General features: G+C 39.7%; 1 protein-coding gene across 4 annotated transcripts in view; it reads right to left on the reverse strand.

Annotated features, from left to right (window-relative positions):
* The window catches only part of tnr (tenascin R (restrictin, janusin)), a 191503-nt gene that overhangs the window by 103516 nt on the left and 69870 nt on the right, over positions 1 to 18117 (reverse strand). For all 4 annotated transcript variants that reach the window (XM_061732269.1, XM_061732270.1, XM_061732268.1 and 1 more), the window contains one exon: positions 7478 to 7529. The gene's annotated coding sequence lies outside the window, so the exon portion shown is untranslated. The remainder of the gene's footprint in view (positions 1 to 7477; positions 7530 to 18117) is intronic.

Genomic DNA, 18117 nt, shown 5'->3' on the forward strand with positions numbered 1-18117 from the left:
TCTCGCGCGCCGCCAAGCTCGCCAGCAGAGCGGTCCACTCTTGTGCCGCGGTAGCACATACACAATGAATGGGAAAGCCGGCGGCAGTCCCGCTTTGCGCCCTCTATGTGAAAGGGGCTTAATACTGTTGGCCCCTGAAGGTTACATTTGGCCCCTGTTTCAGAAAAATCCTAGAACCCCCAGTGCCAAGTTTTGTTACCCGCAACTGCGCTGACACGCAAAAAAAAGAAAAGCTGCTGAGACCCTGTCGTGCAGCGCTGCTCTCGGCAGAGATTGTATGAGGTGAAGTGAAGTGAGATGCCTCACTCCATTGGGAAAAAAACGTCTGGTGACAATTTTGATTATCGCTTTTTTGTCGACAACGTCGGCGAATCATTGCAGCCCTAATTGTGATCGGAACACAAGCCATTCCACGGCCCGGTAGTAACGGCTCTACGGACCGGTACCGGTCCGGGGACCGGGGGTTGGGAATCACGGCATTAAACGTATTCTTTTTCGTAGGGGGAGATAAGCATTGCTGTGGCTGGCTATGTGAGCACGAAAGAACAAATGAGTTGAAAGATTTTTTTTTTTAAATAGTATATAACTTCAAAATAATGTATGTAAAAAACAATAACAATCTAGCTTTTATATATATATATATATATATATATATATATATATATATATATATATATATATATATATATATATATATATATATATATTTATTGAAACCCCAGGCAAGAAGCAGAGGCCTCCATGACAGAGATGGCTAGAAGGTAATAGAGATGCACCAATCGACCGGCAACCTATCGGTATCGGCCGAAAGTGCCCCTATGGGTTTTGATCGGAGTTCTCAAAAGAATAGTTCCAAGCAGGCCGATCTGATGACGTTTACAACAACAAACCACCGCCCGCGCGTGCGTTCCCACATCTCAGACCCAGGTCGTCGGTATGGGAGTTTTACAATGTCCGAATAGGAAAACAAATTTGCCGTTTGCAAGGTTCAAAGGAAATACCCCCAGGAGGAATGTTACAAAAGAATTTCAACACAACGAAGCTGATAAGACATTTGAAAGTGTTTCACGCGAAGGAGTATATTGAGTTTCCAAAGTTGGCTGCCGCTAAGGCAGAGAAAGAAAAGGAGCGTGCAGCAATGGCACTAACTCAGCTGAACGTAACAGAGACCTATAAACGACAGCAACAACAGCAAGAAAAATAAAGAACTCCTTCGTGGATTCATAAGCCTTTATCATCAGCCATTAGAAGACATCGGGTTTATATGCATCGTTAGCTGCTTGGATCTGTGATCTTCATGAGTGACATTTGGAGCTCTAGTGTGAAGAGTTGTGATTCACTCACCTGGGTTTCCTCAGACACGGCGGATGATATTTCTAAAGCTTTCACAAAGCATTCATAATTCATTTTTATTTTAAGATTTAATTCCTTTTTCCACAGGAAAACTAAGGTTTATAGTTTACAACTTGTATCAACTCAAAGAGTGACATGTCTACTGTTGTCTGTGTTGGTGCAAATGTTGTGTTGTACACATAATTATTGCCACAAGAAAACGTAAGCTACACTTATTCTTTGTAAGCTGAGTCTAAGTTGTCTCTAAGAGTCTCTAGAGGGTGAAATACTACACATTGCCTCTGCCTGCAATAAAACAGTGGTCAATTTATTATACTTTCTCATCTCCTCATTTTTATACCTAATAATAAAATGCCAGTGTTGTGAACATGAGATAACAATATTGGAGAATTTATGGATTTCACGCTGTGATCGGCAATATGGAGATCGGCAGATACTGCTTTTGGTGATCGGCCCTCAAAATCCTGATCGGTGCATCTCTAGAAGATAAGATCAAGACAGCACAGAGAGAAGTCAACCAGATGTCAGAACAACTGAAAGGTGCAACGAAGACAAAACTGCCTAAGAAATATCACAAACTTTCTTTAACTTAGGCCCTGAATACTGCCAGAAGAAGACTCACCCTATGAGAAGGTACATATCCTAAGTTGAAGCTAGGAGAGTCAATAGGATGTTCTTCACTAAACCATGCATACACTCAGTGGCAGGGTAATAACATGGGAATCAATCCACCCAACGATTGACTGGGGAATACTGGAAAAGTACAGTATATGGGACACCGACACCCTATGGTTAGATAATCTAAGACCTAACCACAGTAATCACAGAGAACAAGGTCCAGTCACCATCACAGTGGCAGACATGTGAGAAACAGTCTCAGGTATGGAGAGTTGGACAGCACCAGGACGGACATGATACACACCTACTGGCTGAAGAAGCTGACTACACTCCATTAACAAATTAACCAGCTGCTCATAGTTGGGACTCACCCAGAATGGCTGACCCAAGGCTGCACAGTCCAGATCCTGAAGGACCCTCAGAAAGGGGCAGTCACATCCAACTAACGGACAATTACCTGCCTCTGCACAACATGGAAGGTCCTATAAGCCATTATAGCAGCCAACATAAGTAGGCACATGGCTCTACATATGAATGCAGCTCAGAAAGAAAATGGCAGGGACAATAGACCAGAAGAGCCAAGCACCAATCATTTGTCAATAGTTGCCAATCTGTGCAAAGTCAACTGCAGAAGTCACCATCAAGTGCGGCATATACCAAGGACATGCTTTGTCCCCATTGCTGTTCTGCATAGGCCTTAACCCTCTCGGTCAGATCATCACAAAGAGTGGCTATGGATATCGGTTAAGATGTGGAGCGATGAACAGCCATCTCCTCTACATGAATTACATCAAGCTGTGTGCCAAGAGTGAGGGAGACTCACAGTCTCAACTCACAGATCCACCTCAAGAGAATATACCGCAGAAATATCAGAATGTCATTCCGGCTGGATAAATGCACTCAGATGGTGTCCAAGAGGGGCAAGATGATCATTACTGAGTGGGTTGAGCTACCAGAAATTAACATATCGGATGTTCAGGACAGCTACAAACACCTGGGGATTTCACAAGCAATTGGCAACTACAAGGAAGCTGCAAAGAATCCGGCCAAATATTTCAAAAGAGTAAGGCAAATCTGGAAGAGCCAGCTGAATGGAAAGAACAAAGTCTGGGCCATCAACACATATGGCATAGTACCAATGGCAGCTTGAAGAAGTGGCTGACATGGAGAAATCCTACCAGTGGCTAGAAAAGGCTGGATTGAAGGACAGCATGGAGGCATTTATCATGACAGCACAAGAACAGGCCTTGAGTAGAAGAGCGATAGAGGCCAGGGTCTATCACACCAGAAGAGACTTCAGACTGTAAAATGATGCCCTAGAAACAATCCAGCACATAACAGTGGGATGCAAGATGCTGGCAGGTGAAGCATACATGGAACTGCACAACCAGGTGGTGGATAATGTACAGAAACATTTGCACTGAATATGGGTTGGAAGTCCCAAAGTCAAGGTGGGAGATACCTCAACGGGTCATGAAGAATAAAAGGGCCAAGATCCCGTGAGACCTCCAGATCATATACTGTATCATAAACTCCAGGACAGAACACTGGTTATTAATGTGGCAATCCCAAATGAAAACAATATCAAAAAGAAGGAACATGACAAACTGGAGAATTACCAGGGGTTAAAAAAAGAGAAAGTGGAGGCAGGATTGGTGCAGATAATAGTTGGAGCACTTGGAGCTGTGTCCTCCAAGCTGGGAGATTGGCTCCAGCAGATCTAAGGAACAACATCAGAGATCTCGGTCCAGAAGAAGGCAGTCCTAGAAACAGCAAAAATACTGCACAAAACCATCAAGCTCCCAGGCCACTGGTAGAAAACCAGGGCTTGAAGAGGACAACCACCAGTCAGGACATTTTTGATAGTTTTTAGGTTGCATTTGAGTCAATCACTCAACTGTATCTCAATGAAATCCTAGGTATTAATAGGAGGGGCAGCCTGTTAAGACATCCAGTATTAGTCGAGCCCACGCGGTCAAATTGGAGAAACCTTTGTACAGTCAGCTTGAATACTCTGTACCATCACACTAGATTGTGATGCTATTGGTTCAAGGAACAGTGAATGTAAATGTTAGATAAAATAAAGATTTTATACAGAACAGTTATTGCTTTCAAAGATTCTCTGCCATGGGTTTGGCATTATTACACTGAGGTGAATAAAATATTCAGTGCATTACAATATAGAATATTGCATATAATGTCAACAAGAGAGAGAGAAAGTGAATTTAATGCATAATCAATCAAATTCCAGTCTGTCCTAACACATGAGTAGTTTTTTTTTTAAATCTGATAATACCAAACAGACATACACTCATTATTGTGGTCAGTAAAAATTGATTAAATTAAAAAAAAATGAAATGAATAAACAAAATGAGAGAAAATAAAATAAAAGCCACTGATGCATTATTCAGATAAACTCAACTGTTTTCTTATTTTATTTTATCTAATTCATTGCTACAAAAGAGAATTTGCTTTTGTGAGAGATTCATTTCTGGTGAAGCGGAGCTTTATTTGTCCGATACTCTTCTGGATGTCCACCATCTTTTGGTGCTGCTGCAATAATTAGGACTGACACAGGCACATAGACCATAATCCCTATTGATTAGACGCCTTAGATCAAAGGCTTCCACTGCCGTCACTCTCACCTCTTGTCTCCGTTGTACTCGTACTCAGATGTTTCTTATTTTACCCCCTGCCCAACCCCTTTTGGTCTGTGCTCTTTTTTTTTTTACCCTTTTGTATGTCTGTTTCACTTGTCCTCCTAGTTTTAGATCACTATTCTCCTGTGATCTGCTGTTACATCACTTGTGATGTCGCAATATCAATAAAGCCAAATCGGGATACTTCAATAAACAGAATCTGGTTAATTCTGAAATACATTTCTTTATGCATGTTTACCCGATGTTCAGTAGAAGAAATAGAGAATCCCTTGAATGATTTATTGGACATGAACTGTGGTCATAAGCTTGCCTGAAAATGTAATGTTGTACTCTTTATCTGCATTGTGCTGCTATCAAAATTGTCTTTGTAATAACTACTGTAGGAATGGAAATTGATACGATTTTTACAATTCCAATTCCCTTTTTCGATTATGCTTAACGATTTGCTTCTTTATCGATTCCCTTATCTTATCTTCCTTATCTATTCTCCTTAGGACAAAAAGGACAATCAAAGGTTGATTAGCATCACCAATATACATTTTTAATGATAATAATAAATTAAGTATTCTTCTGTAGAAATTAACAAAATACAACGTAAATTATTCTGTGGCAATTCCACGAGAATGTCCAACATTTTTCTAATAAGAATTCAAACTCTTCTTTTTAAAAGGATGTATGAAATGAGCACTCAAAAATTTAACTGTCAGCCAGTGACAAATACAATCAAGTCAAATCCAATTAAATTGTTTATCTTGCAAATCTGCAACCTAACCTAACGAAATATCCACTTAACAAGTATTGCAACGTTTGTATGTCTTGGGCGCCATCTGCATAAATGTTCAATTTGCCAGGACAATGATTGGCAAATGAATTGTCCAATGATTGCAGGGGTTTAATCAGTGACAAGGCTGCCCTTTTCTTCCTACTATCCACCATTTACAGGTCCTAACCTCTAATGTTTCTCTTTCTTATGGTTCTGCAGTATTATCTTGAAACATTTACTTGACCCATTGTGAAAGCTAATTCCCCAAACTGCTTTCCTGATTCAACCCAATTCTAAACAGCAGAACACAAATCTATAAATAAATCTCCAGATGCACTAGGATGCATTGGATATTGTCAGGCATACATTTAAGATCAAAGCTCTGACAGAAATGTTCATCCCTTCCTCCAGCAAATCTGAGTTGTATGCATAAGAAAAGCACAAAAAAAAACAATCAAACAAACTCAAACCTCAAGTTAACTCACCCATAACTGATAAATGTGTCAGTTTTAGTATGCCAATTCATGTAAGGGTTAATACTGTGAAGGCATCAGATCAAGGCTGTACAGGAAAAGGAATCCAAATACTTCAAGACAAACCTCTGACAGACCACAAAACTAGACCTTTTTCTTCTGAATATAATAAAATACCATCAGACAAGTGCGACTCTGTACTAAAATGCAGCAATTCGTCAGAATCAGTGATAACACTGATGATGAAAAGTCATTGATAGGGAGTTTTTAGCATCCACACATTGTATAAAGCCACATACATTATAGGGACAATTGTCTTTCCCATCCAGAGGTGAATGTTAATGTGTTATTGCAATGCACTAAAGGAAGTGCAGAGGGAAGTAGGGATGTCCCAATCACATTTTTTTGCTCCTGAGTTCGCTTGATTTTGAGGTACAGGGCGACGCTGAGTCCCAGACTAAGCATTTGGCAATCCACAAAAACGTTAAACAGCTATTTCCTTTCCATCCAACCCAATCCCAAACTGAAACCAGTAAAAGCTGCTATAGCAATGCATTTGCTGTCCAATTTGAAATATTTCCAAATTGCAGACATTTCTGAAATGGAGCCCGCTTCAAGTTTGTTCTACCTTCACGTCAGCTCAGTTTGTTAATGCCTCAGTAAGGACAGTAGCTACTGGCTCTACAATTTGTATATAATTGAAATGGATGCTATAGATGAGAGGAATAAAGTTACGGGTGAGTTTATCACAAAAGTGTAATGGAAACCCTTTTTTCGCATTTGCGTGTCTCCGGCACCACTAATATGATGTTGTAGGTCAATCCAAAGCCTTTGAATCTAGTACCCAGCTGTTTTTGTGTTGAGCTATATAACAATGCAAAAATATATAGGCTACTTGAACCTGCAAAATTATCAAATTTAAATAAAAGATGCTGGAGCTGCTGGGGAAGGTATGTTGTGGCTCTGTGCCAGTATGACACAATCTACAACCAGCCACAGCCAACCTTTCAGCCCCCCCAGGGTATGTGAGATGTTTAAAAGCACAACCCTTCCACACTTAATTAGTTCCAGATAAAAAAAAAATTTAAATAAAAAAAATAATACCTAAGTATATGGGTCCAAGTGTATTGTATTTTTCATGTATTAAATGATTTTTTTCTGTATAGAAACATTGTTTTCGACTTCTATTTTAACTGCACAGCCTTCACAGACACATTTAGATGTGGCACTCGTTTCACCAAAATTTGTGTCTGAGCAAATAGATGACACTTTGTGTGTGTGTGTGTGTGTGTGTGTGTGTGTGTGTGTGTGTGTGTGTGTGTGTGTGTGTGTGTGTGTGTGTGTAGCTACCATGTGACAGCTAACTCAATCCATTTGTTTTCTGACTGAAAACCCAGTTATGGTGCTGAATACATACATGAAAATTAGCCAAAGATTAGGCCTAATTGTGTGATTAGATGTGCTTCAGGTTGATAGAAGCACAATAAGCCCATGTGCATAAAGTAGTCATTAAGGAACATTAGACCATTAAATTGAACATTACACTGCAGCCTCGGGGGGTTGGGTCTTAACATGTAGGTGTGTGCTTTTGTTCCTGTGCCTGCACACACCTTTTATTTGAGGATTTTCTTCTCCTGTGGCCAGCCTCTCTGTGACTCCAACCTGCCCAAGACAAGGGAGACATTAAATCAGCATTACAATAATTACACATTCGAAGTGCTTTCAGTCTGCGTTCAATTATCTGGAAATAGTTTGAAAAGGAAAGTGCTTGCAGTTAAAGTCACTTCTCACATACTAAAATGCAAAGTACAAAAACAGAAAAACAGGTGAAACGTGCCTAAAAGGAAAGTGTTCTCCAAATCGTAGACTGGAAATGTCTACATCCTAATTTAGCTGTGTAAGTCAGCCTTTTTTTTTGCACCACAAACAAGCTGTCCCTCCATTATCCTATTTTCAAATTAAACATATAAACAAGCAAAAGCTCACACAGTGTTCAGGGCCTTGTGTGCATTAACAGCTTTCCCTGCAAAGAAAGAGCAAGAGCGAATCGAGGAACCTCTTTAAACTTGGAAAACTTAAAAAGTTCTAATTTACTTCCTCATCTGGTGTGCTGCTGGGTTTTTATGTTGCAACACACCTCCTGCACACAGTCCCTCAAATGCACACACTTGCACCCACACAAACATAAAACCAAGCCCCATCTGCATCTCACTCGCCGTCTTTGAGGTGACAAGCTTTGCTGGCCGTGCTAAGTTTAACTCAGAGGAATTGCAAATTCTCTGAAAAACGGTGTCATTTTCACTTGGCTTTCTTCCAAAGAAGGAAGGTACACAGGTTCCACCTTCAGCTCTTCAAACATACTATGAGCGAGAGATACGCGACATCTCTCTGCTGCCTTCCTACAACAAATTCAGACTGTTTGCAAATTTGCACATGTGTTTGTTACAAATGAGTTCTATGCAGCGCCATTATTACTCAAATTCCTATTTAAACCCGTCAATCAGCAGCAGCAAAGTGCTGTGGCTGCTGATCCTGGACACTTAGTGAGGTGAGAGTGAACTAAAATGGGAGAGAAAAATCAAGACAATTAACTGACAGAACTTATGTAGCAAACAGAAAATGTTGTTGTCCTCGTGGAGGTAATTAAGAAAAAGAAACCAGTATTAAAAGTCCAAGTCAAGTACTTTAGGGTCCATTTCTCCTCCCACTGATTGCTTATATGTGTACAACAAGAACGAGCGGGTGTGGCATGAACTGACCCAAGTCGACATTAGCAGTTTCTAACACAACACACATCTGAATTCAAGACCAGTTAATGGCTCAGCTGCTTTGTAGATGAAAAGGTAAGAATATTATAAGGATGACAATATTTTAAGCTGTATAATATGAGTCCGACAGTGATGGAGACATTTGAATTTAAATAACAGGATTAGGGGAATCAACTTGTTTTATACAAGCTTAACGTATTAGGAACTTGGAAATATATTGGAAATGATCCAGTGACTCACTATTTTGGACACTCAGAAATGTATTCACAAAACCATAGCCTGCAATAGGTTCACTCACTAAAGATAAAACAGTCTTTTCAAAGTTAAATGCAGTACTACAGTATGTGAGCACACACATAGACACATGCAACTACACACCACTGTAGTTGTTCGTATGACTTATCCATGCTGTCCCTTCATGAGAAAGGAAAGTTACAGATGGTACCGTTATCTTCCTCAAACTCCTTCGTAGGCGTGAGAGCAACACTGTGGGACACTTCTGAATGCAAATCTTATTACACTCCCGCTGTTTATTTCTCGGGCAGGCAGCCACTGAAAAATGCTGTTATTGCAAAAAAATGGGCGCATAAATGAAAAATTAAAGACGGCAGAAATGATTGCACATAAAAAATGATTTCCATTCTTGTGCCTTGTGTTGTTGAAACGACCTAACAATAAGCAGCAGCGCTGAGACAGGCAGGTGGGGAGAATTTCTCACTGATTGAAGTGCACTGTTGTCACGAGGCAAAAATAGGAATGGAAGCGATGGTTACTGAAACTGTGAATTCACAAAACATGTGTGTGGGAGTAGATTACAAGGATTTGTGAGTGGTTAGTGGCCAATTTCTTTTAATTCTTCCATCAGGTCTTATTTCACGTCCGTTCGTGTAAGCAGCAGTTTAACAAATGAATCTAAAGAAAAAAGTTGACAGCATCGCTAAAGAGACACATGGCAATATTGCTGCATTCAATATTCTATTGAATTTGCATCCATATGTGTATCAAACAAAATCCCCAGGACCAACTTTCATGGAAGGAAGGCCTTCCACAAGATGATAATAGTGGTGATTATTTGCTTTTCATGTTGCAAACAATGTTTAATTTCTGCACAAACTTCATGTATTTTATGATTTTTTTTATTTTTTTTTATCATTTACCCCCCCAAAAAATACATTGTGAAAAAATATACACTGTGCATGTCTATAAATCCCATTTCTTTTAAATCTAATATATGCTATTCTTGTCTCCCATAGAGGAAATATGGAAAAAGTGAAAGAATCTTACTGGTATCTGCTTATTATGTTTAAAGAACACTGTAGAAACAATGTTGGGACCCCACACAACGTTCCAATAATTATTCTGCGTTGTGCCCAGTAGTGTACCTACGTCTACTAGCTAGCTAAAACCAATAGCTCCAGCTTTTTTTTGTGCAAAATCCGCGTCCCAAATTGGTCCACACTATCCTCTTCTTCTGCTACATCTTCAAGATTTCCTTTTTTCCATACTTGTATTTGCACTAGTGCAACGGCTCAGTTATTAGCTTGTTTCATTACTTCCGAGCAGCACAGGTTAATATTGCACTCTGATGACGTATGCTCAGCCAGCATCACAGTTTGCTGAAATTCAGCACATATTGTTTTTGTTCATTTTGCATACATTAAACATTATGTTGTAGCCAAGTTTATTAAAGGCCTGTTGCAGTCTGCCTTGCAGTGAACTGCAGAGTACATGGCTATAGCCACGAGGACAATCACCACAAACATCATTGAGCATTACTTTGAGTAACATGATGCAAAACATGTTCAAGTATAAAAGGTAATCCTGCCACTTCTCATGTAATATTAGAAGATTCCTGTTTAAATACTAAATGAGAGGTCTCTCAAATATCTTCTGCATATGATTATAAACTCAAGTCAACTAATTAAAAACAAAAATAAATACTGTTGTTTATGCACATCTAAAAATAAGAACTCAAAAAAGGTCATGTACTGTATATTATGGTCTCTCGTCCAAAAACTCAACATAATTCTACCCCAAAGTCACAGGAGCAACTACATAAATCACATCACCTTATTGAATTGAGAAAATATGAAATATTGCAGATGATAGATTGCAGGTATTTAGGTGAGATGGCACAAAGCCATGAATACATTTGTGTGTGTGTGTGTGTGTGTGTGTGTGTGTGTGTGTGTGTGTGTGTGTGTGTGTGTGTGTGTGTGTGTTTGAATAAAAAGGAGGAAAGAGCTAGAAACAGACCAAAGAGCTAGAAACAGACTAAAAGACCTCCTCACCCCATCACTCTCTCTTTCAAACACACATAAAAACATAGACACACCATTGTGCTCCAAAGCGTGTTCGGGTCTTGCATGACCCGAGAGGCTCATCCCTCACAGAGACGGGGTTTTTTTTATTATTATTATTTTCATGTTACAGTTTCTTTTTTTTTTTTTCTTTTTACCAGTAGCCAGTGGACAATCCCATTTCCGCTGTGTTGATGCAGCAGATGGATTCCCTCCCACCACCATTCATCTCCTGCCAGACCAAAACCTGCTTTCCCCCCTTTGCCCCAATAAAAATGGGTTTTGGACCATATTTTTTCTTCCACAGAGTAAAAATCACTTAATGTGCCATTGAGCGGGTCTTATCGCATAGTCCTGAAACCTTTAAGTAGAAAATTGTTTTATTTTGCATTTCAAAGCACATAATAAGGGGCTAAGGATACCAGAGGGAAGCAGAGAAACAGATGTGATTGTAGCTGTGATTGTCACTGGAAGATGAAGAAAACAAAATTAGTCAAAATTCTTTCAGTTCCTTTCAATCCAATACACTGATATGAAAGGTTTGACTTAACATAGTGATATTATACATCATCACTAAGATTATACACTAATGTCCTGAACCTTTGTAAAGAGACTTTGTATGAGAGACACAACAAAAAGCTGCTTCCTAAACTTTTTATTATCACGGGAAATTCAAAGATGTATCACTCATTTTAATAAAAACACCAACAACAGTAGTGAAACCTTCATCAGGTTTTGTTTTTTTCACCTCAAAATTAAGATACTTTATGTTTCAAGTGGCAACATGCATAATAATGTCCACCAGAAGACAAAAGGTAAGGAACACTGGTAATCCACATGTTTACTGACTGTTGGACTACGTCCAGTGATCATGTGAACTCTTATGAATGTTTATGAACATTGGGTGAATATGTGTATTCGACTTTAAAGCCGGCTCAACCCCGGCCTGAAATCGGCTTTAATGTGCCTTCTAAAATGGCCGCCTAGTCAGAGACTACAAAGACCAGTGTGCCTTGGGGGGCGGCGCCTGAAAGGCGCGCGTCCAATCACTGGCCAGGCCCTCATGACGTCACGCAGACCGCGGAGCACAAATCTCTCTCTTTTCTCTTCATCATCTCAGCTCGTCAGCTCTTGGCTATGTGCCAAAGGCACGTCGGAAGACCGGCCTCTACCCCCCGGGCCCTACCGGGCAATCGGAGCGGTTTCCTGCGGCACCGGATCGCTGCAGCGCAGGCACTGATTAGTGGACTGTCCCCGCGCGCCTGGAGGCTGCGTCAAGAGGCTCCGTAGATTCGGAGAGATCGCCCCGGCTGTTGCACGCTGCAAGACTGTTTTTTCTTTTCAAAGTAGGAACAGGAGAGAGAGCTGAGCGGCTGCCCGCTCCTGGAGGACCCCTGCAGGAACGAACTGCTGGTGGGATCCCCACAGGACAGAGGAACCGAGGCGCATGGTGGAGCCGAGCCGAAACGAAGCTCTCCTACACCGGGAAGCCCCGGCAGAAACCTGATCACCCCCGACAGAGCCCGCAGCCCAGATCCGGAGCCCGGGAGGCGTGAGGCTTTATGGTCCTGGGTGATCAGTTTCATTTAGAGCGGTTCAGAGGTAAATTTGCGTTTAATGTTTAGTTACCATATGTATATTACTGTGTAACGCCGGCAACTATCGGTATCATAGTTTGTTTATTTTGTGGCACCATTTTTCACCAGTTATACACGGTTTAAACGCCATGTTTTGTCATCCCGTCTGATTGCACGTGGCGTGGCGAGGGCGCCGCCATCTTTAAATACCACAGCCATCTTTGGCCGGCCACGTGCAGCCACGTTGTTTTGAACCATAGATGATCGTTTTGTATCACATGTTTATTGTTTTGATTTCTTTTTCCATTCATGCATTTTTATTTTTATTCTTGTTGTTTTTTTTGATAATTAGTGTTTTATGTTTTAACGTAGTGCGCCATCAGGATTTATTCAATGGTGTCGCTTTTCCATCTGCTTGACACCTGGATGTGAATAATAATGCTGATTGATTTTAATGAGAAGTTGTTTGTGATGTTTCACACAGATTCTGGTCCCAATGGCTGTTTGACAGAGCTAGAGCCGAACTGTAATTGCCTTCAACAGTTATTCTGTAGTGATAATAGTAAGATTTAGTACTCTGCAGAATAATATCTATTTCTGAGACTGATTTCTGCTGTTAAAAGTTATAATTTTTCCTGGAAATACAGGTGGTGCCCCGATTAGGATTAAAATCATTTTGATGATTCAATTTGATAAATAGTCTACTTTATTAATTATTAATAATTGTTGAATACAATTATTAATAACTCTTGATAACTGGAACAGGGCTACTGCTGTGGCACAACATGACTGAGTTGATAACTCAGGGAAACAATCACTAATTTCAGGATTAGCTCTTCACCTGAGCAGATGAGGTATGAGTATCAGTTTGACAGAATGAAGAAATGTCACAAAATAAAAACAAGTCATCCTTCTAATAGTTTATGAACTGACTAATATGCAAACTGTGAAGAATGACCAGCAGTAATATATTTTTGATCATTTTGAGTCACAGACAGCTATGATATAATAATCGTTGATTAATGACAGAAGTTGGTTAAGTCTTAAAGGTTAATGCTCTGAAAATAGAAATAGGATTTGTAAATAAATAAATAAATATGTATGTGTCCTGCAGTCAGAATAATTACAGGTGTTTGATCAACTGTGTTTTATTTCTTCCCACACAACCTTATTTAAACTCACCTGCTGTTCAATATATTGTGTTACTGTGTGTGTGGGTGGATGTGAGCACTCACCACCTCTCTCTTTGCATGCAAAACCTTTCTTGTGTATTTTTTTACTTTACCAGCAGTTTTTGAGGCACAAATGTTTCACATTACATCACAATTTATGGTAACAAACCAAAATAATTCATGCAAAGAGGATAATACATGTTTACAAAAAGGAAATACCAGGGGATGCAAAGACAAAGAAATGCCCATGAAACCACTACAGATGATCAAAAGGCACAAGGGAAAAAAATGTAAGTGTAAAAGATAATTAATAATCATTATCATCACCAGATAACTGCTTTTACTTTTCATAAGTCCCTCGTGTCTAATTATGAAACGTATAAAGCAAGTTCCTCAGTGGGGACGTTGTTTGTGCATTGTTCTTTGAAATTGATGGGATTCAACAATCTCAATTAATCTTTTTGTGTTCTTGATTGCATCACAAAGGCATTTTAGCAGTTCTACAAAATATCTTTGAGTATTAATATTGTCAGGAAGTGCTGGGAAATTGCTGGATCGTTTACATAATTAAAACCCTGCTGCTAGAGGAGCATAGAGGAACAAAAGTTTAAAGTGAAAGGGATCACTATCTCTCTTGCACGCTGCAGCATCTTGCTGAAAGGATCAAGTCATGCTCAGTTGGGTCTTCACAGGCCCTTAAATCTCTTCTCTAAAGTGTTTGTACGATAAATCACTGAGTGGGAGACAAAAGTCAATAAACTGGTCACACAAATGCAGAAACTGTAGCTTCTGTGCTGATACATATCAAATGGCACACATTAGGAAAAACAAAACAAAACAAAACAAAAACCAGATTTCATTGGTTATGTTTTTTTTTTCTATTCTCAGGTTTATTACCTTAAAGGACACATTCTGTTTCTTCTGCTGCCTTTAAGGAGCAATTGTATCAATAAAAAGGTAGCGGTGAATTAACACCTGTAATGATGTGCTATCTATCATAGCTACAGACAATACACACAAACTGCAAGGGCATATGCAGGAATTATTATGGTCCTTTACTGTTTTTACTGTGGCCATGATCATGATCACTCCTTTATGTGGTATATTACTTCACATCTTATTCAAATCTTTCAAAAGCGTTTTTTTTTTCTTTCCTGAAGCTCTTTTGGATTCTGTTCATAGCATTGGCCTCTTGTGATCGGACTTCCTAGTACAGATTACGAGGCCCGGTCTGAACAGGGTCTGACTATAGAACGTAGTATTATCATTAAATTCAGAATGATTAGTTATAATCAAATAGTGTTATTCTGCATCGTGTCAGTCGTGCAGTTACCTAACAATAAGGTTGCTGACTGCAGATATCTTCTAAATGTGACACAGAGGATCCAGCTGAGAGGCACTGTTTGGTTAATCTGCTATAAAAGCCTCATACTGACATTAAAATATATTCTTTCTTTTGATCAATTATACAATAATGAACTGTTTTTTTCCTTTTAGTTTTCCAGGAGAAACTGAGTTTACATAGTCAGAAATGAGTAGATGTGTGGAAACAATAGCTGGTTAGTCAAAAAGATATATTACAAGTGGTCCCATGCCCAATTCCTATGTGTGCTATTCTATCTCACAAAACTCCACACAATAAGATTTGCTTTCTATTGTAATACTTGGTGTTATCTTACAATAACAGCTGCATAACTTTGCAACAATGTGTTGATGCAGTCCAGTTAAACTACACTTGCCAGTTTAGAAAACCATTTAGATCATACAGACAGGGGAGATAATGCGATTGATGATGCATTTGATGCTCATTACTCATTTGAAAAGGCTGATCGTGACAGTGACCTGACGAAGGCTGTGGGCACAGCTGCAGCTGCTCTGCTCGCCGTTGACAGGTGAAGTTACAGTTTGATATAGATCCTGTGTGGCGTGCTGCTGTTCAGTCTCCGGTGCATTGGAAAGTCCAGCTGTTGCTATTTGAACCGGTGGTGCCTCTGTGGCAAATGAGTGAGGGATATACTACAAGGGGCCAGGAATATTTAAATTGAATACAACACTACCCGACTCTCACAGCACACACACGCAGGGTGGCGAAAGTGTAAAATGCACATTGCAGGGGCAAGTTATGATCATGAATATCAGTTATGATCAAATGTAAATTATTGATTCTTCCATTATGTATTTATTTATTTATGTATTAATTTATTTATATAAATGACAGTGCTGTGTGTGTGTGTGAGATGGAGATGTCAATTTCCCAGAGGGAAGCTCCCGAAGGGATTAATAAAGTCGTCTGAATCTGAACATCTGAATCTGAATATTTGTGCTGATTTATTTATTTTTTTTAGGCTGCTCACATTATAGATAATACAAAATAGACCAGAAATGCACAAGGATGCAAACTTCTCTGCCTTAAAATAAGTTGCACACATATGTTGCATCACGTCTGAGGGTCCAACATCTCCACATAGTAACACAAATGTCATATTTCAAGAATAATATTAAGTACTCCCCTCAGCTCTCTTTCTGTGTCGCACACACATAGTCATCATCTCTAAAAGACAGCACAGCCGTTGTCACAGCAGTGCATACACAGGTTGAGGCTGCAGATCTGGCCGTGGATATCCTGCAGGGATGGCTGGGATTGCGGAGAGAGCGTGAGAGAGCAAGGAAGAGCAGCTCTCAATCACTTTCTATTGAATCTCACTACAGTGGGAACATTTTCATCAGATGCCAAGGGATACGTGCCTGGGGGTTCTGCACTTGACGGAAAAGAGCCTATGGTCCCCAAGAGTACTCATTTGTAAGATTGGATTGAAAAAGACTTTATAAAGCAATAAGATCATTTCATTGCCAACATGAATAATCATTTGATTATCAATCAGTCCCCTTTGTTGCAGTCACAACAGGTGTTAGGGGCTCTGAGAAACTGACAAATTGAAAAGAAAACATAGTAAAACAGGAGCTTTGGGATGGACTGGTCACATGTACAGTGTACTACTGTAGGCCTGTTGCCGGATGGATGGATGGATGGATGGATGGATGGATGGATGGATGGATGGATGGATGGATGGATGGATGGATGGATGGATGGATGGATGGATGGATGGATGGATGGATGGATGGATGGATGGATGGATGGATGGATGGATGGATGGATGGATGGATGGATGGATGGATGGATGGATGGATGGATGGATGGATGGATGGATGGATTCCTAATCACCGGATTCTGCCTGATTGCACAGTCATGGGGATTTCAATGCTCTCCTCTTGTTGTATCCGTTTTGGTTTCGTTAAGTAAAAGTAGATAAGTACATGCGCATGCATATCATATGCAAAGAAACCAGCTGAGGCTGAAATGAAGCATCAAAATGTATGTGAAAAGAGAGGATATAAGATAATATCAGCCTATAGTCACAAGCTCAAAGCCAGGTGAATGCAGTCATATTTTCTTTTTTCTTCTTTTTGAGCTACTGCACTCATTATCTCTGAGAATATTTCCACAATATGATAAGCATCTGAAATTCGACGCAGACAGAAAAGCAATGTATATATTTAACAAAATCCTCACATATTGCTTTGCTGGTGTTAGAAAACACACATAAGTGAAAACGATAACAACTGAATTATCATATCAGACACTTTGAAAAGCTGCATGACAACATGTGGTGAATTCTTTTATTTAAAAGGAGAATTTATGTCAAATTCTAAATGGAAAAGGTAATAAGATATAGAATACAGCGCTATCCAGGAGATATGATTCCTTAAACCTTTTAAATATATCATTGATTTTTTGTGTTTACCAACCTCAGAAGTTTAAATCAAAAGGTTTACTTTAAAAATCCTTTATTACTGAAACCTTGTCAGTGTGCTCAGTTTAACAGAAGACCGTGCCATTTTTATTTCAACTAAATCCCCGTGACCCTGTTAACAGCTATAGGGGATGGATGGATGGATGGATGGATGGATGGATGGATGGATGGATGGATGGATGGATGGATGGATGGATGGATGGATGGATGGATGGATGGATGGATGGATGGATGGATGGATGGATGGATGGATGGATGGATGGATGGATGGATGGGTAAAAGGTTTTGGATTGTGAGCAAAGAAGCACATCAGGGGAGAGAGGGAGTTTGTGTTAGTGTGTTTGTGATGTATCGATGTATCAAGTCTATTTCCAAGTTAAACCCACTGAAAGAAACAGCAAAATGTCATGCTGGTAATAAAAAGTTAGCAACTTTAGTAGCATGAACATTTTTGTCAATGCTACTAAAACAGAAAATAACACATTGATAATGAAGGAGACATACAAATCATAAGAAACTGAACAGTTCACAGTTGTGGCAGGATGTCTGTTTACACTGATGTTATGAGGAATTATCTCTCTGGTCTGTGACTGAACATAAACGTCATAAGTTATATCTGTG

The sequence above is a fragment of the Cololabis saira genome, chromosome 10 (assembly GCF_033807715.1).
Source record: "Cololabis saira isolate AMF1-May2022 chromosome 10, fColSai1.1, whole genome shotgun sequence".
Classification (NCBI taxonomy): Eukaryota; Metazoa; Chordata; class Actinopteri; order Beloniformes; family Belonidae; genus Cololabis; species Cololabis saira.